The sequence below is a fragment of the Plecotus auritus genome, assembly GCF_963455305.1.
Source record: "Plecotus auritus genome assembly, chromosome: 8".
Lineage (NCBI taxonomy): Eukaryota > Metazoa > Chordata > Mammalia > Chiroptera > Vespertilionidae > Plecotus > Plecotus auritus.
In genome coordinates this window covers 65,259,393-65,283,405 of record NC_137782.1, presented here as the reverse complement: position 1 = coordinate 65,283,405, position 24,013 = coordinate 65,259,393, and the positions used below count along the sequence as shown (strand labels likewise).

Below are 24,013 nucleotides of genomic sequence, written 5' to 3'. Positions count from 1 at the left end.
CAAAGCCGGCATGTGCCCTGACCTGGAATTGAACCGTGACACTCAACCACTGGCCGGGCTGAAATTACTTTTTTTATTCTTTTGTTTACCTGTGCATAATCTGTTTCTCACTTTAGAAGGTGCGCTCCATAAGGAACTGGTATCGGTCTTGCTCATGCACCTCACACAATGTCTGGTTCATAGCAAGTGATTAATAACTATAAACTGAATAAATGTGAACAAAGGTGGTAAAAAGGGAACCATGAGAGCCAAAAAGACATGGTGAGAGAGCTAAGTGGAAGGCTAGTCATTTCCTGAAAGAGGGCTTCACAGAAACATTGGGATCATCTTCTCTAACTTCCTCAGTCCACAGGTGGGGAAGCAGAGGCCCAGAGAGGAGGAATGACCAGCCTGAGGACACCCAGGACTGCAGATTCCCCGCCTCTGAGATCAAATGCCACAGACTTGCCTGACAATGAGGCACAGAAAAATCACGGCCATCTCCCTGAGGCCATCACTCTAAGTCAGCAGCCGCCACCACCCCCACCCCATCCCATCCCATCCCACGGGGGAGAAAATTGTCTCTTTGGGAGCAGAGGTGCCAGTAAGCTAAACTGCCAAAGGAGGGCTGGAGCGGGCAGGCAGCTCTGGGATAACAGCTGGTAATACCAAAATAACGCAGCATCCTCACCTTGTTCCAGCCCTCACACCTCTGCCCCCTCAGAGGTGAGACCAACACGAATTGCTCAGTAACACTTCCACACACCAGCTTTTAGCAGGGCCTGCAGGAGGCGGAGTGGTCATTAGACGCAGCCCTGTCCACTGGGGGCTCACAGTCTGATGATGGAGGAGGCAGGCTGGGCACCAGTCAGGCTGCTAAATGATGGTGCCTAGGTCTCGGGGAACTCAAGAGAGGGAAGATCCTCCGAGAAAAGGACCCCTGAATTATTTTAATGTATGTTAGCCAGTCCAGGAGGTAACAGTAACCGAAGGAACTGCCAGTGCGAAGGGAGGGGGGTAAAACAGATAAATTTCAGGAAAATTTGCAGTGGGAGCATCAGGAATTGGGGGGGGGGGGGGGGGGAGGAGGGCAGAAATGGAGGTAAAAAGGGGGCTGGATGGGTTATCCAAATGATGTAGGAACATGGATGTCAAGAGGAGAGATTTGCTATTTTTGGTGTACAAAGGAGAGCCTTGGGAGATTTTTAACCCAGAAGACGCCACGATCAGGTTTGCACTGCAGAAAGTGCCCTGTGGCTGCTTTGGGGAGGTTGCCCCGGGCAAGAACAGGGGTGGGGCTGGGGTGGGGGCGGGGGGTGCAGACCGACCAGAGAAAACACTATTCTGGATGTGCAGCTCCAGATAAGACTCCTATAGGAAGCAGGAATTAGGTCTCAGTCTCTAGAAGGCTAGTATCGCCCCCTCCTCGACTCCTGTGCCACACCACTCCCGGGGTCCAACTTTCGTTCGCTAGTTCCGGACTCGAAGTTTGAGCAGACAAAAATGTACTACTGGAACCTTAATCCTAGACGAGGGGTCCGAGCAGGAGACTTCAACTTCCAAAATGCTCCGCTCCTCAGCTCTGCAGGTCGCGCATGCTTCTTTTCAAGAAAGGCGGGTCGGCTTGCAGATTGACGGGACTCGTCAGCGGGTGAAGTGCGGGAAACCTAGGGACCGCCATCTTAGCTTGGGTCAAACCAATTGGATACTTAGGGGGGGCAGGTTCGTGTTGTCTCTCTCGTCAGTTCTTAGAGGTACTGAAATAAAACGCGCTTAATTATTGCAAGTCTCTTCATTATGCTTTACCTTGAGAACTTCTTACATTTTGCACCCTAGTCCGGAAATGAACCCCAGGGTACAATAGCACATCCCAGCATGGCGGCACTCGGCGCGATTCCGCTGGGGGCGGGGTCTGAGGCAGTCCCGCCCCATCTCCTGGTAGAGAGGGTTTCCGCTTCCGGCAGTGGCGGGAGCTGCCTCGCTCTGGTCCCTGCGGCTGGCGGCCGAGCCGTGTGTCTCCTCCTCCGCCGCCGCCATATTGTCTGTGTGAGGAGAGGGGAGCGCGGCCGCTAGCGCTGCCGCTTCCACCACAGGTACAGTGGGAGCCGCCAGGCGAGGCTGTTGAGGGGTGGAGGTTGGCCCAGAATAGGGCAGCCGGGCGCGGCCGCCCCTTGTGCTTCCAGCGGACTCCGGAGTGCCCTTCGCCTTCCCCTGCCCCCCCCCCCCCCCCACACACACACCAGCCGAAGCGCCTGCAACCCACCGGAGAGGCCCGGGGCCACCTCCCAACCCGGGGTCGTGGGGGGGGGGCGAGAAGTGGGGGCAGAGGCTGATGTGAAGGTGGGAGCTAGCTTTCGGGAGTCCAGCTTATTCCGGGAATGGACTTCACTGAGGCGGGGACTAGGGGGTAACTTGGGAGGAGGGGGTTACCAAGGGGGAAGGGAGCATGAGGGGTGGGGCCGCAGGGGGATGCTGGGGCCGGTGCCTAGGGGAGTGGTGCCTACTGGGAAGGGCGGGGTGAACCCTCGGGCGGAGCAGAGCAGCTGGAGTGAGGGGGCCTTCACAGGGTCCCTGTGGGCGAGGCTGGGCTTCGCACCTGCAGACTGGGCTGCAAGGTGGGGGAACCCCGGGCGCGGTCGCCGAGGAGAAAGACGGAGAGGACCACGAAGTGGGGCAGACCGGGGTGGAGCTGGAGTTAAGGGATAGTTGGGAGCCTGGGTGGAAGAGGAGACATAAGTAGAGTTAAAGGCTGGCTAAGACTATACATATTAGTTTGTGACCTTTTGAAAGAGTAGGACTTTTATTTCGTCCGCGTCTCTCCGCCCCCCTCCTCCCCCGGCGTTGGAACATTTTTAGCCGAGGCAGGTGATGGGTGGCGCTTCTGGAGTTTGTTTTTGGGAAGCAAAGTCAGGGTCAGAAGTTGCTTCTTGGCTATTGCTATTGTGGGAAGGAAAGAGTTCTGAAAAGGAGGTGGCAAATTAATTTGAGAAGACTTGATTACCTTTCAGCTGCTGAGTTCTATGAGGAGGGTGTGTGGGAAGAGAGAGGAAAAGAAAGCTAGAAAGGGAAGATTCTTCTTCACAGTTGGGAGACCTCCTCCCATCCAAGGGGTTGCAGTGCAGCCAGTGGTAAGGAACCAGACTGCCTGGGTGCCTGAATCAGTGTGACTACTATTTACAGTGCTGCCACCGTTTAGTCGTGTGACCTAACCTCTGTAAACCTCGGCTTTTCTATCTTTAAATTGGGGTGATAATAGCTCATAAGTTTATGGTGAAGAGTAAATAAGATAATTTGTGTCAAGTGCTTACCACAGTGCCAGTAAGTGCTGGGTAGATCTTACTGTAACTATTATTAAAAGGGACCAGCTGGTATATTTGGTTCCAAGTAAAATTTATAGACAAGAATCTTAACAGTAGGGAAGGCTTCAGAATATTACCTTTGTAGTTGCTGCCGTGTTTTTGTTTCATTGTCAGTCTTCTGGGTTAACTGGCTTGTTGGACCTTGGGGATGAAAGATCAGGACCAATATTAGTTCTCCTGCAGATCATTTTAAAAAGTTCACCTGCAGCCCAGCCTGTGTAGCTCAGTGGCTGAGCGGCAACCAATGAACCAGGAGGTCACGGTTGGATTCCCGGTCAGGGCACACGCCCGTGTTGGGCGCTCAATCCCCAGTTTGGGGCGTGCAGGAGGCAGCCGATCAATGATTCTCTTTCATCATTGATGTTTCTATCTCTCTCTCCCTCTCCCTTCCTCTCTGAAATCAATAATATGTATATACATTTATATATATTTCTAAAGTTTACCTGCAGTTTACCACAGAAGGTTTGTCCTGTGACTTTGAAATAGATGAATTTTCATTTCTGTTGGAGGAGGGTGTATGACTTGAAAAAGGAACAAAAGGATTGTAAGTTTCCTTAGATTGATTTATTAACTGATTACAAAGTTAGGTCACCTTGGGGCAATGTATGCCTAGTTATGTCCTTTTGTACTGAATACAGTAGAGAAGCACACATTGGGGGGGCGGGGGGCACATTGTGTTATTTTCTGCATAATGGGTTCATTAATTGCCTTGTGTTGTGGATGAAACAAGTGGCACTTCCTTTTCCACAGTGTATTTTTAAGCTTTCCTGTCATCTAGCCACCCTCTTCAGGGTGAGGCTTTGAGTTTACTGTTGTCTCTGTCTCTGAACATACACCTTTACATACTCCTTTGGAGAAAGGAGAAATTTTCTTTAGGAACTGAGTTTAAAGCCTTACATAGGGTTCGGGTTTGTAATAAACAGAATGGCCTCTCCCCAAATAAGATGTTCATTCTCTAATCCCCAGAATCTTTACATATGTAACATGGTAAAAGGGACTTTGCAGATGTAATTAGGGTTAAAATAGGAAGATTGTCCTGGATTTTGTGGGTAAGCCCAGTCTAAAAGCAGAAAACTTTCTGTAGCTGGGAGTTAAAAAAGAGATGGGTCAGAAGCAAAATTGGGAGATCTGAATCATGAGAGGGACTCCATTTGCTGTTGTTAGAGGGGGCCACTGGAAACCCATGAGAAGGGATGTGGGTGGCCTCTAGTAGCAAAGACCAGCTCTGGCTGACAGCCAGCAAGGAAAAGGAAACCTCAGTTGTACAGCCACAAGGAACTGAATTTAACAGTTCTACATGAGTTTTGAAATAGATTCTTCCCCAGAGTTTCTGGCAAGGAATACACTGATTTTGGCCTTGTGAGACCCTAACAGGAGACTGCCAAGTTCACTCAACTTCTGACCTACAGAAACTGAGATAATAAATTTCTGTTGTTTTAAGCCACTACGTTTGTGGTAATTTGTTATGGCAGCAATCACACACTAGTATAGATTTTGGTACCAGGAGTTGGGGTACTGTTACTTAAAATATGGAAGGGGCGGTGGAGGCCAGAAATTTTTCTTTTCTTTCTTTCTTTTCTTTTTTTTTTTTTTTTTGAGAGAGGAAGGGATAGGGAGAGAAACATCAACGATGAGAGAGAATCATTGATTGGCCGCCTCTTGCATGCCCGCCATTGGGATCGAGCCCTCAACCCAGGCATGTGCCCTTGACCAGAATCAAACTCAGGACCCTTCAGTCCGCAGGCTGACGCTAGCCACTAAGCCAAACCAGCCAGGGCCAGAACATTTTTGAAGAATATGATAGAAAAGACTTAGAAGAACAGATTGTTGCTAGAAATATGGATGTAATGCCTTTGTTAGTGAGGGCTCGGGTGGGAGTGGGATATGCATTCATTGGAGACTGGAGGAAAAAGGATCCTTGTTACAAAGTAACAAATATACTTAAGAATTGTGTCCTGTGGTTATGTGGAAAAGACACCTTAATGTGATAAACATGGATATTTGGTTGAGATTTCCATGGAAAAGTTGAAAGTGCAGCCTGGTTTGTTTGTGGACCTGAATCTGACTAGTGGAGTGAACCTTAAGCCTTCTAAAGAGGGCTGTGAACCCCCTAAATGCTACTAGCAGAAAGCAGGCTGGTAAAACTAATCAGGTATAAATGTACTGGTTTTCATTAAAAAAAAGAAGGGTGGAACCAAGGGCGCAGAGAGCTGAATGCCACTGAGGATTTTTGCTTTGGACCAATGGATCTGTTTTATATTTTCCCTGTTCAGACTAGAATGTCTATAACTGGTGCCCTGTCCCTGACCCCCATTGCAGGTTGGGAGCAAATAACTTTTTTTAAGGAATTGTACGCCAGGGATTGTAGTTAATGTATTATACCCAGAGCCTCATTATACCTAATTTAGATGATGAGTTTTGAGACTTTATGAGCTTTAGTTGGGAGGCAAGAGAGTGGGTGTAGTAGATAGAATGACAGTCCCCTACCCCCAAAGATGTTCGTAACCTCATCCCTGGAATCTGAATTACAGTCACATGTGGCAAAGGGACTTTGCAGATAGGAAATTATTCTATTGCAGATTATCCTGGTTTTTCTTGTGGGGATTATTTTCTAGAGAACAAAGACAACAAAGATAATTCTGTAAAGTATTTGGTCCTGGAAGACTTCACAAAATGATGGGTTGAGTGGAACCTCTTCCTTCCTTCCTTCCTTCCTTCCTTCCTTCCTTCCTTCCTTCCTTCCTTCCTTCCTTCCTTCCTTCCTTCCTTCCTTCCTTCCTTCTCACCAGAAGATACTTTTCTTTTTCTTTCTTTCTTTTTTTTTTTTTTTTTAGAGAGCGGGAAAGACGGAGAGAAATTTCAATGTGAGAGAAACATCAATTGGTTGCCTCCTGCATGTGCCTTGACCAGGGCCCAGGCCAGGGAGGAGTCTGCAACCAAGGTAGTTGTCCTTGACCGAAATCAAACCCAGGAGCCTTTGGTCCTTAGGCCAACGGTCTATCCACTGAGCCAAACCGGCTAGGGCTTTATGCTTCTTTCTTAATGTTTAAGTGTCCCGTTACTGGCTTTATATGCAATTTGAAGGGACTACATGACCAGCTTAGTTAAATGTAGATTCTAGAGCTACAGGTCATTTTAGTAGGATTTCTATAAATTGATGATTCTTTCATGCCTATAATAAACTTCTTGGGTAAAGGACACAATTTCTTCATTAATATTTATTGGCTGAGTAAAGAAATGCGTTTATGTGACAACCTTTTAAAGACTTAATTTCCTATTTTTTAGAGGAGATAGAAATGGGTGATTGTTTTTATGAATTGATAGCCACCTATACGTACAGTGGTCTGTCTGTTCTTTCACACTTCCCATCGCAGTCCAAAGATGTTGTAAGGTCGTTTCTCCCTGTCATTGTTATTTGAGGTGAAGAGTCAGATTTGAGGATCATACTTGCAGAATGAACTTCTAGCTTTTAAGAAAAAGCACTGTTTTTTGTTCTTCCAACAATATCCTATTGATTAGATTCATAAATTACTTTACTGAGGTAGATTTCAGAGGATGGAGGAATTTTGTTTTCTTTTTTTGAGTTAGTTACCTAATTACAGAGATGATTACAAAATCAGAACATTTCAGGGTATGAGTAACTTTTGAGATTATTTGTTGGACTTTTGACTTTAGAAGAAAAGAAATTGGGCCACATGAAGGTTAAATGGTTCAACCAAGTATTTTAGCCCTCGAGCTGGCCTAGGATCCTGGTCCAGGCAGTGGAGATTCATGGCTTTTGAACTACACCACATCCTTGAATAATGTGTTTTTTGTTGTTGTATTTTTGTTAGAGGCTTGATGAGATGCCATAGGAACTTAACTCTTGTTTATATTGATTAGCCTGCAGTAAAATTGGTTTCCTTATACTTATAGACAACATTAAGTGAAGACTTACTATATATCCCTGTGCACCCCTCCCTGCATTGTCTTTTTTCTAGATTTTACCTTGGAAAGGTTATCTTTGTGCCTCAGTTTCCTCATGGGGTCATTGTGAGTATTGAGATTATGCATGTAACACATCTATATATATAAAAGCCTAAGTGACCGTTCGACCCATAGCTATGACACACACTGACCACCAGGGGGCGGATGCTCAACACACAGGTATGGAAATGTGGAACAGACTGATGAATCTCAGGGGGGAGGGTGGGAAGAGATTAACCAAAGATCTTATATGCATACTAGAGGCCCGGTGCTCGGATTTGTGCACTGGTGGGGTCTCTCGGCCTGGCCTGTGGGGCCTGCAGGGATCAGGCCGAATCCGTGCACCAGGCCTCCGACATCCCCCAAGGGGTCCCAGATTGCGTGAGGGCGCAGGCCAGGCTGAGGGACCCCACCGGTGCCTCTAGTTTAGCATAATACTTAACACAATAAGTGCCCAAAAGATGTTAATTGTTAAAACATTTATGATTATTATTTTGACAACTATATGACATTTGCATAAATTATAGTATAAGCTGTATAAGTTCAAAAATTGAGAACTGATTTGGCATTGGATTAGGTAAGAGCTTAGAATTTTAAGGTAATAATGCTTATGGTACTTGATTTAAAGTGACAAACTGGATTTGATCCTTGGTCTAACATAATTCATTGGGTGACCTGGACCAAGTTCATTTCACAAGAGTATTAGTGTGTTTATACACCTAAATTACTTTGAACTCTTAAGGTGGAGAATTTCAAAAGTAGAGTATCATTTAATTGTTTCTTAATAGAAATCTAGGCCACCTGGCTTTTCAAATGAAGAAATTCCTCTAGGATTATTAAGGAACTGCTGTCATTGTAACAAAGCATATATTTACATTGGGTTATAAGCCATTGGCAGTTTTTCTTAAATATTTGGTGTGCTCCAGGGTAGAGAATCAGCAGACTTAGTTGTTGATGAAACTTTTTTTTTCATAATGTAGAAATCAAGGATTAAGTCTTTAAAAATTTTAGGTAAATGAATTCACAGTGTCATGCTAGGAGTGGCATTTCACTGGTTTCTACAAATTCTGTGTCTTAGACATAAGAAACCTACTTAGCAACAGTTACTATGGTGGGCAAGCTTTTTTTACATTAGCGATAATAGTGTTTTCCTGCATAGAAAATAATTGTTATCCAAAATGAGTGTTTTAGGGTTCAATACCAGGGTACACTTAGAAATATCTTTAAATACCTTTATATTGGCCACTGTTTTTCTTTTCACACTTACTGATTTTGTGGGTTTTTCTGACAGGTTTTTATTAGCTGAAACATTTTAATCTGCTTGAAAAAGTGAACACTAGAAATTTTTCTGAATTTATGACTGATACAGTAACAGGCATTTCTCAGTTTTAGTTATTTCAATAATGTTCTACAAAATTTAGGAAAGCAACCCTGTTAAAAATGAATAGTAAATTATTTTCCTAAAGAAATGAACCATAGCATATTATAAAGTACAAAATAGTCATTTTGGGCTATTGAATTATAACCAGTCAAAAGATGTTACTCATTCAATAGACCCTCAGTGCCTACTACATTTCAGATAGATGCTGTGCTAAGGATCTCTAGATTGTCTCTATCCTCAAGTTTACAACTGAGGACATTTTGTAATGATGCATATATCATTCTACAATTTAGTAGCTTTCTGAGATGTTTTCTTACGAAAATTTCTATTGGCTTTCCTCAGACTTGGGGAAAATTCAATTGTATAGTTTCTGAAACAGCTACAGAAATTTGGGGGTGGGGAGTTCAGACTTTCTCATTCTTTAACATTGCTTGTTGTGGGCGGGGGCGGGGGCAACAGGATTGTTGGAATGAGACAGACCAAATCTGGGAACCGTTACTTAACATCTCTCAAGCCTAGATTTATTCTAAACAATTTAGATAACTACCTTGAATAACTTAATTATTAACCTGTAAAATGGGGGATAGTAGTACTTGTGAGGATTAATAACTAAAGCAGCAGATAAATTTATCTCAGGGTTACTGTGAGGATTAAAGGAGATAATTTATGAAATTTTGGCACCTGACTAATATGAGATCTTTCTCTTTTCTGTCAGTGAAATTAATGTGTTCATTGTCAGTGTTACTACTTTTTATTCTTTATTTTCATTTTCTGCTGCCAGTAGTTCTTATTTTTTAATGAGGCCTTTTGACCTGTACTTCCTGTTTCTGGTCTGGCCTGCTTAATGGGTGAGGTACTAAATCGCTGCTGTTGATAGGTGGGTTGGTATGTAACTCAAGTTCGGTGTAGATGCCTCAGTTACTCATATACAGTGCAAATTGTGAGAGTGGTTCTTGAGTCTTCATGAATATAGGATTCTCTTGCTTCTAGGTAGAGAAGTGAATTCCATCTCAGACTTGGGGAAAATTCAAAGTTTGCTTACCTTATAGATTTGTGAACCTGGATTAGAGGTCTTATTTCTCAGTGGTCCTTTGATTTATTAAATATATTTTTTATTGATTTTTACAGAGAGGAACGGAGAGGGATAGAGAGTTAGAAACATCAATGAGAGAGAAACATAGATCAGCTGCCTCCTGCACAACCCCCACTGGGGATGTGCCCGCAACCAAGGTACATGCCCTTGACAGGAATCGAACCTGGGACCCTTGAGTCTGCAGGCCGACGCTCTAGCCACTGAGCCAAACCAGTTAGGGCGGTCCTTTGATTTATAATTTGGGAATTACTTATGCATTGTATGTTAGGGATATGTTTGAAGAACTTTATCCTGCATTGACATTTTCTGTATGCCCTGTTCTCTTAGGTAAGGCGCTAATTTGCTTTGTATTCTTAAATAATACACTCCTTAGATAGAGAAGGAACCTGTCTTTATCAGTAGTTTAAAGTAGTTAATATGTTCTGTGTATTTATGACTATATAGCATGAATACAAATAGCCATCTGCCTTGCAATTTTTCTTCCTAAACAGAGGGGTTCAGATCTGACCTCAGCCACTTAGTAGTCCTGTGACTTGGCAGGTTTAACCTCTGGACATGTTTATTTCTAAAATGGGAGTGTGCATCTCATACCAGGCCAGGCTATTAGAGGCATTTAAATGATAGCAATAATTATTACATATGTAAATGCTGGGTTATACTTTAAGTTATCTAGGTCTCAAATGAAGTTTTCTTTTAGTACCAGAAAGTTGTGGTCAGTGGAATAAAGTGTCAGTTGTGACTTTATTTTGTTTTTGTTGCCTGGTAAAAATATATACAGTGATATCTTTGCCTATCATCCTATATAATAAACTATATAATAAAAGCCTAATATGCAAATCAACCGAACAGTGGAATGACTTGGGGGCAGGGCCGGCGAGTGGGTGGTGCCAGGCCAGCCAAGGTGGGTGCCAGCAGGCAGAGGGAGGGGACAGCGATTGGGGGGCGGTGCCAGCCTCTCACTAGCCGGCGACATCCCCCGATTGGCCTGCAGGTAGCCTCCCGCAAGAGGGAGGCCAGACTGTGGCTTAGGTCCGCTCCGCGCTATCATTTGCACATCCCTCGAGGGCTCCTGGTCTGTGTGGGCACAGGCCAGGTTGAGGGACACCCCACCCCACCCCCGAGTGCACGAAATACATGCAGGGGTACAGTCCCTAGGCCTGGCCTGCGATCAGGGCCATCTTCCCCAGCAGCTGGCCCCGCCCCTCACCACTACCCAGCCCCCGTTCCCTGATCGCCATCGGGCAATTGGAGCCTGCTGGCCTGGGGTAAGGACTGAGGGGTTGGCCATGCCTGCCCACTTGCCGGCCCCGCCCCCCCGCCACAGGTCGCCCTCTGTGTGTGGGGTGATTGGCGTGGCAGGGGCCTTGGCCTGGCGCCACCAGAGTTCACTGCTACCCACCCCCGGTTCCCCAGTCGCCATCGGGCCATTGGAGCCTGCCCTCCAAGGGAAGGGACCAAGAGGTTGGCCGGTAGACCTCAGTCAGGGGCTGCGGGCTGGGGGCAGCTCCTGTGTTGAGCGTCTGCCTCCTGGTGGTCAGTGCACATCATAGTGACTGATCCTTCCAACATTTGGTCGATTTGCATATTACCCTTTTATTATATAGGATTATATAGGACTAGAGGCCTGGTGCACGGATTCGTGCACCAGTGTGGTGCCTCAGCCTGGCCTGTGGGGATTGGGCCAAAACCAGCTCTCCAACATCCCCTGAGGGGTCCTGGATTGTGAGAGGGCGGTTCTTGGGTGACGCACCCTGGAATCGGACCCCCACCTCTCGGGTTCCAGGTGCATCACCCGAAAACTGCAGCTGTCAAGTCACCGAAGCGCGGCAGCTCCTGTGTTGAGCATCTGCCCCCTGGTGGTCAGTGCGCATCATAGGTAACTGTCAGATGGTCAGACGTTTGGCTGGTCACTTAGGCTTTTATATATATAGATTATTGGAGACAATACTGGACTTTAGACTTTTGCCAAGTGTTTGAGTTAGAACTATATTAATTCATATCAAACTGCTTGGGTTTCCTTACAATACTTCCCTTCATTGGAAGACTTCCCACTGTTGCTATGTTATTTATGTTACATTGGCTCTTTGATCCTTTTCTGGTTTAAAGGTGGAGAAATAAAATTCACAGAGGGCTCGAATGTTATTTGTTACTCCATACATGCTGGTTCATTTTATAGAAATGCTTGAGTGTTTTGCTTCTTAAAATAAGAATGTTGTAAATTTTGTACATGACAATAAAAACAGAATCCTCAGTGATATGTTAGGATTATAATGTCTTAAAAATCCTGCAATTTTACACAAGCAGTAAATTAATGAGTTACCAGGTCTTACTGTGAATGCTTATATTCTGAATTCAGCTCCTTTGCAGGACCAGGAAAAAAAAACCCTATACTCTGGCTTTGAACAGGTTGTTTCTCTGTGCACTTGGAGTCTTGAGATTTGAAGATCAGCGTGGGTTGGAGATTTGAAGATCAGAGTGGGTCAAGGAGCTAATTGTTAACCATTTTTACCTGTTTTCCCCTATTTAAAAAACAAAAACACCACTATTTATATTGCATTAGTTTGATAGATGATAGAGAATGTTGGCCATGATTACCACCTTAAGTTGAGACAAGAAAAGAGAACCATTATAAGGTGGAGGAAAAAGATAATTTGATTTAATGTTAACATTCATTTTTACCACTAACTTATTCTTTGGGCTTATTCTTCCAACCTAGGGACAAAAGGTTTAGTTTGTGTTTGTTGTTTTTGTGGGGGTTATTTGTGCCAGTTACCTCCAAATATATGATCTCCTAGAAGAGATGGTTGCTTATTAGTGTCATATCTGGACTATACTTGAAATAAGGGGAGTTATGAAATAATTTTTTCAACCTGTGAGGGTAATTTTTTCAATCTGTGTGGGTTTTGACTAGCCTGTGATCTCTCTAGGTCAGTGGTCGGCAAACTGCGGCTCGCGAGCCACATGCGGCTCTTTGGCCCCTTTAGTGTGGCTCTTCCACAAAATACCACGGCCTGGGCGAGTCTATTTTAAAGAAGTGGCATTAGAAGAAGTTTCAAGTTTAAAAAATTTGGCTCTCAAAAGAAATTTCAATCGTTGTACTGTTGATATTTGGCTCTGTTGACTAATGAGTTTGCCGACCACTGCTCTAGGTGATTTAAACCAGAAATTTTGAGCTAGTGTGCTATATCAGGAAGAATAACAAATGTGTGGAGATACTGGTCCCCTCAGTCTTCTGGCCGTTTGTGTGAGATACAGGGCATCTAAGTCAATGTCTTAGTTCTGAAAGTCTTGATCATTTATCCCAGTGTGCCACACAAATATTATGTTCTCTTTGTATTTTGACTTTTTAAAAGGCTGTAAGCACTAATTTAGAAAGTTCAGTAATGGTATTTTAACAGTTTTAAGATTCAAGAGGTCACTGACCAATCTTAAAATAATCGAGACTTTTAAGTTCAGAAGAGACCATTTTTTTTTCTTTTTTTCTTCTTTTTTTGTTTTATTAAGGTATTATATGTGTACATATCTTACCATTGCCCCCCCCACCCCACTCCCATACATGCCCTCACCTCTCAATGTTTTGCATCCGTTGGTTATTCTTATATGCATGCATATAAGTCCTTCGGTTGGTCTCAGAAGAGACCATTTTAAAGTATCTCTCTGGCCCTCAAGAAATTCTCTTTCCACTTATAATTCAAGGGATATACTTAAAAATGTAAGCCCTGGCTGGGTAGCTCGTTTAGTTAAAGCATCATCCGGATACCGAAAGGTTTCAGGTTCGATCCCTGGTCAGAGCACATACAAGAAGCAACCAATGAATGCATAAATAAGTGAAACAACAAATCAGTGTTTCTCTTTTTCTCTCATCAATTTAAAAAATGTAAGACACTAAATGATTTAAGTTTGGACACTTAAGAAGAAAATCAAGTTCTTATTTTTTAAGCAGTAATGTAAAACAAAAATAAAGTTTCCTTATGTAAACCGATGTCCTCACCTGATTGATTCTGAATGCCACTGTATCTTTTCTGAGGCTGACATTTTGTTAATCATTCATCAAGCTTGGGGCTCATGCTGGAACATAAATTGAAGCCTAGGATACATTGTCATCTTCTCTGCCTTTAGGAAAGAATGGGGTATACTTAATTTGAGAAATTTAATTAATATTTGTGTAGATTGTCAAGTTAATCTTTTTAAATAAATATTAAACAGTGTTAAAAATGTACATTTCCTTTTGTCTAACTCAGTGATTCTTAAATCTTTTGTAGTTTACAGATTTCCTCTGAGCCTGTAATAAAAGCTCTCAAGTTTTTCTTTAAAAAAAAAAATGTACATGCACCTGTTTTTTGGTATATTCTTTTCTTTTTTTAATCCTCACCCGAGGATATTTTTCCATTGATTTTTAGGGAGATTGGAAGAGAGAGGGAAAGACAGAGAAACATCGATGTGAGAGAAGCACATCGATTGGTAGCCCCCTGCACAAGCCCCAAACAGGACCCAGGCCAGTGAGGAGCCTGCAACCAAGGTACAAGCCCTTGACTGGAATCGAACCTGGGACCCTTTGGTTCACAGGCCAATGCTCTATCCATTGAGCCAAACTGGCTAGGGCTTGGTATATACTTTTAAGGAGTTCATGGACCTCAGATTTCATTAATGAACTCCATTTTCAGTGTTATAATTTGTATTGTCCAAATAATAGTTTCCCCTCTTAATTTTTTAACTATTGCAACATTTGCTTGATTTATCACTTGTCACAGTGTTATTCTTTAAACAAGTATTTCTGGATCATCTACATGACTGTGGTAGAGACTCTTGGGGATACCGTTTTCTGTCCTTGGAGCTTTGTGTAGCTAGATGGATGTGTAAACAGTACAATGGCAATGCTCAATGGAAGAGGTAAGCAGAGTGCTGTTAGAGTACAGAGAAGAGGTCTTGACCATTAGAATTTTTCTGTAAATCCATGGTCAGTTCTGTATTTCTTAATTGACAAAAGGCATATTGTAAACTGATCCAAGATGTTTTTTTGAAGTTCTAATTGGACTAATAATGGAAACTAAGTCAAAGAGCAAATAGTCTTAAATTGAGAACTTAAGTGTGTTTGCCATTGCATGTGATAATGCTATATTCAGTATAGAGCAGGGATTGCTAACTCAGATAACCACAGAAGTTGGGCCAGTAAGCTAAATTAACAGAGTTGTCCAGATTTACCTGTCATCTCCAGTGGATGGGTTTTAGAACCCATTGCTGTGTATACACAGCTCAGTACAGCAGAGTGATTTTGTCAGTGCAGGAATGCAGAATTATTGGTACCACACAAACCTTACCTGCCTTCTCTTTTTCTTTTGAGAAACAGAAGGTTAATTTTTTTTTAGTGTCAGCAACTAAGTCACAATTAAAAATAATTTATTACAAAACATTTTTTAAGTATATTTTTTTATTGGTTTCAGAGAGCAAGGGAGAGAGAGAGATAGAAGCATCAACAATGAGAATCACTGATCGGCTGCCTCCTGCATGCCCCACACTGGGAATTAAGCCCACAGCCCAAGCATATGCTCTGACTGGGAATTGAACCGTCACCTCCTGGTTCATAGGTCAACGCTCAGCCACTGAGACACACAGGCCGGGCTATTACAAAATGTTTTAGCACAAAATTTAACCTAATAACTGATCCAGGATAGGCAAATTCATAGGATTAGTGGTTGTTGGGAGTGTGAGGAATGACTGCTGTGTGGTTTTGGGTTATTTTGGGGGGTGATGGAAATGTTCTGGAATTAGATAGTGGTGGCGATTGCACATTGTGAATATACGAAAAACCACTGAATTGTGCACTTTAAAATGATGAATTTTATGTTATGTGGATTTTACCTCAGTTTTTAAAATTGGGATAAAACATACTGTGAGCCAAATAGGACATAAATGTTTGCTGTAGAGCAAAATGAATAGACTGTGAACCTAGACATAATACTTTTAAATCACCTCTCTGTGACATTGTAGCAATTACTCAGATTTGCCTTTTGTGAAATGGGAAGAATATTACCTAGGTCTTGGACTTGTTAGGTTTAAAAGTGATCAATATAAATCCCAAGAAGCAGGGACTGACTCATCATAAGCATTCACATACCTTTATATTTAGAAGCAAGCCAATGTTTGCTGCCCTTGGTTCCAGACTACTTTTTGTTGGCAAGTCTAGGACAACACGCTCTTTTAGTTATCGCTTACCCGTCATCTGCAGAAGTATGGTTGTCTCTTTTGTAATCTACCTCTGGACAGTAAAGGAGGAAATAGGAGAGAGTAGTATTACATTTTGCAGTTTCTTCACTGTAATCAGATGGGTGAAATGACAGAACAAGGTCATATTTGTTGTTAGTGGTTCCAAGGTTAATGCCTTTCAGTAACAGTACTGAATTGTTTCTGTAGCTCTATCAAGGATTGTTGGACACTGTGCTCATCACGTGGATACATCACACAGCCTCATAAAAGGGCAAATGGAGCCATATGGCTCCAAAGAAGCATCTCATACATATTAACTGTTTTCACATCTGTTTGGGAAGTGGTAGTATGACTTTTACCTCTGGTGTTAATTATGGATGTGAAAACATTTATATGTAAGACTGAAGAGCATCTTTAAAATCAGTTGCAGATCAAGTATTCTTTGTACAGCTAAACTTTTCTCTTTTTTTTAAATATATTTTTATTGATTTCAGAGAAGAAAGGAGAGGGGAGAGAGAGATAGAAACATCAATGATGAGAGAGAATCATCGATCGACTACTTCCTGCACGCCCCCTACTGGGTATTGAGCCTGCAACCCAGGCATGTGGCCTTGACTGGAATCAAACCTGGGACCCTTCAGTCCACAGGCCGACGCTCTATCCACTGAGCCATACCAGCTAGGGCTAAACTGCTTTTCTTAATTTTGAACAGGAGAAGGTCTGTATGCAAGCAAGGTTAATTTTTGCCAAAATATTGTTTACTACTATCTCGATAATTCAGTTCTTCAAACATTTATGAAACACCATGCTAGGCACTGATAAATACAGGGTGTATATCAAGGGAAATAAGTCAGGGTCCAGATCCTTGAGTTATCTGCTGAGAGAGAAGTGTATAAATAAATTATATGTGATAATATAATATGTGGAAGTGCTTGACTCATTTTGGAGAGGTGTGCAAAGGCTTCATTGTTGATGTGAAGCTGATTCTTGAAGGATGAATAGAAGTTCCCCCAGCAAGCAGTATTGGAGTGCAGTGTAAAGGCATGGGGTGGGGTGGAGTATGTTCAATACTCATTTGCTTAACATTTACAAAGTTTGTAACTTTTTGGAAGTGTTAAGCTGTACAGTAAAAAGACATTAGGATAGAACAGGTTATAAAGTGATACCCAGTTACAGTACTGATTGAACTGGGTATGGGACTCTAGGGTTTTCATTTTTGTGTCAGTTTTGGTAAGTCTTTCCTCTAGAAATTTCAGATTTACTGGCATAAAGTTGTTCATGTTATCCTATTTAAATTTAATTTTTACAATTAATATACAGTAAAATTGATTTCTCTTTGTGTTTTCAATTCTATGAAATTCAACACACACATAGATTCAAGTGACCACATCACAACCGGGATACAGAACCCTTGGTAGGTAGTCACACCGAGTCTCCCACCCCTATTTGTCAACATTATTGCCTCCTTCACTCAGCATATTGCTTTTGAGATTCATTGAAGTTGTGTTAATGGTTAGTTCCTTTTTATTGCTAAACTAGAGGCCCGGTGCATGAAAATTCATGCACTGGAGGGGGGGTCCCTCAGCCCAGCCTGCCCCCTCTCACAGTCCGGGAGCCCTCGGGCAGGAGGCGACCAGCAATCGAGAAGGTGACGCCCCATCACACCTCTGCTGCTGCCACTGCTGGCAGCACAAGCCTCGGGCGGCCCTGCACAGCCGCCATCCGAGGCTTGCCTGCGCCTCGGGCTGGCCCTGGGGAGCTGGGGGACTAAGGGGACTGGGGGACTCTGGAGGCAGGCACGCAGAGTGCCTGCCACCCCAGCAGGGCTGAGGGGACTGGGCACTGCTATCTTTGAGGTTGTGGCAGTCACTTAGCATATTCCCTCCTCATTGGCTGTGGGCGTCGCCATCTTTGAGGGCGGGGCAGTCAATTAGCATATTCTCTCTTTATTAGATAGGATAGTTTTCCATTGTGTAGATGGACCACAGTTATCCATTTACTTAACATTCTTTGATTATGAATAGAGCTTCTATAAATTACCTGTATAGTCTTTTATGAACCTAAGTTTTTGTTTTTCTAGGATAAGTAGCTATAAGTGGGATTGCTGGGTCATATGAAAAATATAATTTTAACTTTATAAGAAACTGCCAAACTGTTTTCTAAGGTGACTTACTATATCCTGTTGCATTCCCACCAGGGGTGAATTGCATAATTTATGTTACTCTGAATCCTCAACTTATTGTCAGCTTTTTTAAATTTTTATTATAGCCATTTTTATCTGTAGTGTATCTTATTTTTATTTTAATTAAACTTCCCTAATGACTAAAAATAATGTGCATCTTTTCATACTTATTTATATATTTTTTGTTAAGCGTCTTAATATTTTTTTGCCCATTGTTTAATTTGTTTTATTGGTACAAGTCCTTTTTTATATAAGGTGTGAGGTTTAAGTTGAAGTTCATGATTTTACAAATGGATGTCCAAGTTTTCCAAAACCATTTGTAAAAAAAAACAAAAACAACTATCCTTTTTCCTTTGTACCTGTGTCAAAAATAAATTGGCTATTATTTGTGTGGATCTATTTCTATATTCTTCATTCTGTTCTTTTGATCTGTTATCCCTTTGCCAATATCACACTATTTTATTTTATTTTTTAACATATTTTATTGATTTTTTACAGAGAGGAAGGGAGAGGGATAGAGAGTTAGAAACATCGATGAGAGAGAAACATCGATCAGCTGCCTCCTGCACACCCCCCACTGGGGATGTGCCCGCAACCAAGGTACATGCCCTTGACCGGAATCGAACCTGGGACCCTTCAGTCCGCAGGCCGACGCTCTATCCACTGAGCCAAACCAGTCAGGGCCAATATCACACTATTTTAATAACTAGCTTTGTAATAATAGTCTTAAAATTAGTGTTATTCCTCCAACTTTATTTTTATTTTTTAAAACTGTTTTGGTTACTCTAATTCATTTGGATTTCTTTTTTAATCCAGTCTTTGTCTTTTACCTGGATATTTTATTTCATTTATATTTAATTAGCCATATTTCTGTTTAACTTTTCCCTGTGTGTCTTATGTACTATAGTTTTTTTCCTACCATTCTTTTGGATTCTTTTTATCACTTCATTCCCCCAAACCCCTTTCTAGTTTGGAAATATATGGTATTTTTCTTCTGTAAGTAAATACCATCATAGATATTATAAGTTAGAGCCATAACATATCAAAGTCTAATATTAATAGTCAATGTTTAATTGAACATTTCCATAAATTTTTCTCTTTTGTGCTCCTTTTTCAACTCAAACTTTCTAAGTGGGATTATGTTCTTTCATTACAGATATTTACTGGATATAGAATTTTAATTTGGCAGGTTTCTTTTCTAAGCACCCTGCAGTATTAAACTGTCCTTGGCTTCATTGTTGCTTTTGGAAAAATCAACTACTATTCTCATATTGCTCCTTTGAATGTAATCTGTCTTTTCTGCTTGGTTTTCCAAATTTCTATTGATTTTTTTTTAGAGAGGAAGGGAGAGGGATAGAGAGTTAGAAACATTGATGAGAGAGAAACATCGATCAGCTGCCTCCTGCACACTCCCTACTGGGGATGTGCCCGCAACCAAGGTACATGCCCTTGACTGGAATCGAACCTGGGACCCTTCAGTCTGCAGGCTGACACTCTATCCACTGAGCCAAACCAGTTAGGGCAGGTTTCCAATTTCTCCTTGTCTCTGGTTTTTCTGCTTCCTTATAATTATACTAGACGCCCGATGCACGAAGATTCGTGCAGAATGGGCCTTCCTTACCCTGGCTGCCAGCACAGCCTTTGCTCTGGCCCAGAGCCGCCTTTCTGCCTTCGTTCCACCAGGAGCCGTCTTTCCACCTTCCCATGCTGCCCAGAGGCCTGGAGCAGCTGGGGCAGTGTGAAACTCCTGCGTCGTCGTCATGGAGACGACGCAAGCTTCCCCGCGGCTGGGCACCTGTGTATGCAAATTAACCCACCATCTTTGTTGGGTTAATTTGCATACTCCTGATTGGCTGGTGGGTGTAGCGAAGGAATGGTCAATTTGCATCTTTCTCTTTTATTAGTGTAGATGTTTAGTTGTGGATTTCTTTTTATTCATCTTGTTTGTAATTTGTTGGTTTCTAGAATGTGACTGTATCTGGTTGCTCCTGAGAAATTCTCAACTGTTACTTATTCGAATATTGCCTTTGTCCTGTCCTGTTTTCTCCTTTTCTTCTAGTACCAATTAAAAATATATCAAACCTTTCACTGTATTATTCCTCTCATTTTTTTCATAGTTTTGACTTATCTGCTACATTGTGGATAATTTCTAGCCTATATCTTAAAGTATCCTGTTCCCTACAAATATTCTGAAACATCTCTTATTCCTGTAAGCATAATTGTTTCGTAGTTTGAGTCTGATAAGATCAAAAGTCTCTGGCCTTTTCTGTTGTCTCTTTTTCTGTCAGTTTTCACTTTGGAGTTTTTCCTTCAATGCCTAGTTATCTTTTATTATAACTGGATGTTGTATTTGTTTCTTTTTTTTTTTTTCTCACCCGAGGATATTTTTTCATTGATTTCTTTCTTTTTTAGAGAGAGTAGAAGGGAAGGGAAGAGACAGAGAGAGAAACATCAGTGTGAGAGAGACACATTAATTGCCTCCCGCACAAGCCCCAACCAGGGCCTGAGATGGAGTCTGCAACAGAGGTACAGCCCTTGACCGGAATCAAACCCAGGATGCTTCAGTCTGAGGGCCAACGCTCTATCCACTGAGCAAAACTGGCTAGGGCTTGTGTTGTATTTGAAAAGTTATTTGTAAGAATCGTTTGAGGTCCATACTTTGCAAGGAACTTTTCTCCACAGAGAGCTTATTTATATCAGGTATCTAAGCATTACTAGTCCAGGGACCACCTTAAAACAAACTTCAGATTTGATAGTCCCTCCATGGGGTCATAATTCTTCTCTGGATCTACTCACCCCATCCCCTTCAACGCTCATCCTAAGGTAATAACTGAAATCTCAGCCTATTATGGAGAGGTTCTCCTATTAGACTCTTTACCCTGTGAGGGCCCTGGGCTTTGGTTTCTGTCAGAACAAAATTTTAATTTTTAGGGATCAACAGACCCTTTTGGCTTGCTTGCTTCTCTGAGTTCTCATTTTCCCTTCTTTTGTTTATATGTTTTATTTAAGAATGAGAGACAGAAAAAGGAAGAGGGACAAAGAAAGGGGAGGGATATGTGTGTATGTGTGTGTTTAGGAAGGTTGACCCAAATAACCTATCCCACCATTACTGGAAACAGGAATATTATCTGAAAAATTCTTGCTTTCTTACTTTGAAAACTGACAAGCTCTAATTACATTTTCAGGCATCCATCTACACTCCCCTAGTTATTTGTCCTTTTGAAGCATTTTGCTCTGTGACCTCTGCAGTAAAACTGATTTGTATAAGGAGTGGAGAAAGGAAGAGAATGAGATTTGAATTGTAATAATTTTGAATTAATGATTCTATTTTCTTTTAGGCACACATAGTAACAGTCAAGTAGGGTACACCAGTATTCTCCAAATCATATAAAAGGGTTGCTGATCTGATGTGCTTCTTATAGGAGTTAACAAGGTGTTCCAGCCTTTGGCAATTTTAGGGTCAAAATTACAGGTGTTTAAAATTCTTAACTTGCTTGAAGTATTGTTCTTTACAATTTCTTGTTTTAGTGTTCTTCACCTGAATATTTCCTGTGCATTCTTCAAAACTAAGCTTAGATGTTATTATTGCCTGAGCCAATAATAACAGGTACTCTATAAATATTTATTGGATGAATGATAATGGGTTGCAGGGTGACTTAAATTCCTTTCAGTGCCTTCAGAGTACCCTGACTTAATTATTTCAGGTGCTGATCACTTGGGATTGTAATTGTTTGTTTTCCTTGTTCCGGGAATTAGAGAAAGAATCCCTTTCTGGCAATAGGCACACATTTCTTGGTACATAGTAAATGCTGATGAACATTCTGCTCTTGATTTAAAAGGAGAGCACTGGAAATTAAGGGCAACTGTGGAATTTGAAATAAGTGTTCCAGATAGTATTAACTATTGAATGCTTTTTTGTGTTCATATGGCCTTCAAGCAGTGCCACTTTTTCTTTTTTCTTTTTTTTTTTTAAATAGTAGTTTACATTAGAGTACACTCTTGGTGTTGTAAATTGTATGGGATTGGACAGATGTATGATGGACATGTATCCACCATTGTAGTATCGTACACAATAGTTTCATTGCCCTACAAATCCTCTGTGTTCTACCTATTCATCCTTCCCTCCTCCCAACCCCTGACAACCCCTAGTCTTTTTACTGTCTCCTTAGTTTTGTCTTTTCCAGAAAGTCGTAAAGTTGGAATCATAGTTTGTAGCCTTTTCAGATTGGCTTTGTTCACTTAGTAATATGCACATAAGTTCCACTGTGTCAGCCAGGAAAAGAAAAGCTGTGCCACTTTTGAAAGGGGAAAAGGTAAGTTTATGTGACTCAGTATTTGTCTGCTTCAACAACAAAGCACAAGCATATATGTAGTTATGCTCTCCCTGAATTTGTTTCTCTCTTACTGGTATGTGCTGCCTGATTGCTAGGAAGAATTCATTCTCTGTAGCAATGCTTAAAGGGTGTTGTTTTCCTCATACAACTGCTTTTCCTCTCAACAGTCTGTCCTAAATCATGCTTACAGTGCAATAATAAGCACATTCCTCATTCTTTGCCATAGAAATCTTTGCCCTGTCTGGATGGTTATGAGATCTTGTTCATTCACTATGGTTGATCTAGGTATGGGCGGTTGGCTGGCTGGCCCCGCCCCCAATTGGGATGGGGTCAGGCCGTGGGCAGTTGGCTGGCCCTGCTCCCTGGTCGAACTCCCGGTTGAGGGGACAATTTGCATATTAGCCTTTTATTATATAGGATAGGTTAAGCAGAGCCATGTAATTGGTTATAGGTGTGGTCTGACTTCAGTAGGGAAAATGTTGAAGACAAGATAATTTTTCATAGTTGATTATAATTGGCTTTGTTAGGTTAAACATTGAATAAACAGAAGTTAACCATGTCTTCAGAATTAATCTGGTGGCTTTTTAGATAGAAATAGTAGTATGTTAGATTTTCTTGAGGTATATGGTACATGTGTTATGAACAGTAAGTAGGAGAATAGACCTTCAGAGTATCCGGGACTTAGGCACTTCTCCAAATTCCCAAATAACTATAAAAAAATTGCTAAAATAAAGTTTCTCCAGTATTCTCTTAATTATTGAGGTGGGGACAAATTTTAATTGTGGCCCAGTTCTTTAGCAGAAGAAGCTATAATATTGGGAAGGAGAGAGAGCAAAGGGAGCAATTTCTCAAGAACCCTTGAGTTGGTCTTTTAGTTCCCCCTAGCCGTGCATCAAATGATCAGAAGTGTTTGAGGCACCCTGCCTTTCAGAGGCCACTGCATTTTCTTTTCTTAAAATATATTTTTATTGATTTCAGAGAGGAAGGGAGAGAGAGAGAGACAAACATCAATGATGAGAGAGAATCATTGATTGGCTGCCTCCTACCTGCTCCACACTGGGGATCAAGCCAGTAACCCAGAAATGTGCCCTGACTGGAAATCGAACCATGACTTCCTGGTTCATAGGTTGATGCTCAACCACTGAGCCACACCAGCTGGGCGTCATTTTATTTTATTTTTTTTAATAAATCAAGCCCAGCTGGCTACTGTAAAGTAACAAGGTAAATTAGACATGGATCTTGACTTCAGGGAGCTACAGGTGTAATAGAGAAATTAAGGTTTGAAGACTGCTGTATAAAGGGTTTAGAACGTGATACGTTTTATATAGGCATGAAAAGAATTGAACCTTGGGAGGTACGCCAACTTGGATTTGCATCCCAACTCCATTTTTACGGGATATTCTAGGTCAAGCTCCTGAGCTTACTTAACTGTAGGTTGGGGAAAGAAATGCCTGTCTCATGGAATTGCTGGTGAAGGTTAGATATTTAAAGCTGAGAAGCTTTTTCAGCTCCAGA

The 24,013-nt window shown here is 41.9% G+C and overlaps 1 protein-coding gene across 2 annotated transcripts in view; it reads left to right on the top strand.

Annotated features, from left to right (window-relative positions):
* The first annotated feature begins 1,919 nt into the window (after positions 1-1,919).
* CSNK2A1 (casein kinase 2 alpha 1) overlaps positions 1,920-24,013 on the top strand; it is a 61,397-nt gene continuing 39,303 nt past the window's right edge. Inside the window, exon 1 of one of the 2 annotated variants that reach the window (XM_080686311.1) lies at positions 1,920-2,072. The gene's annotated coding sequence lies outside the window, so the exon portion shown is untranslated. The remainder of the gene's footprint in view (positions 2,073-24,013) is intronic. The other variant, XM_080686312.1, reaches the window with a different exon arrangement.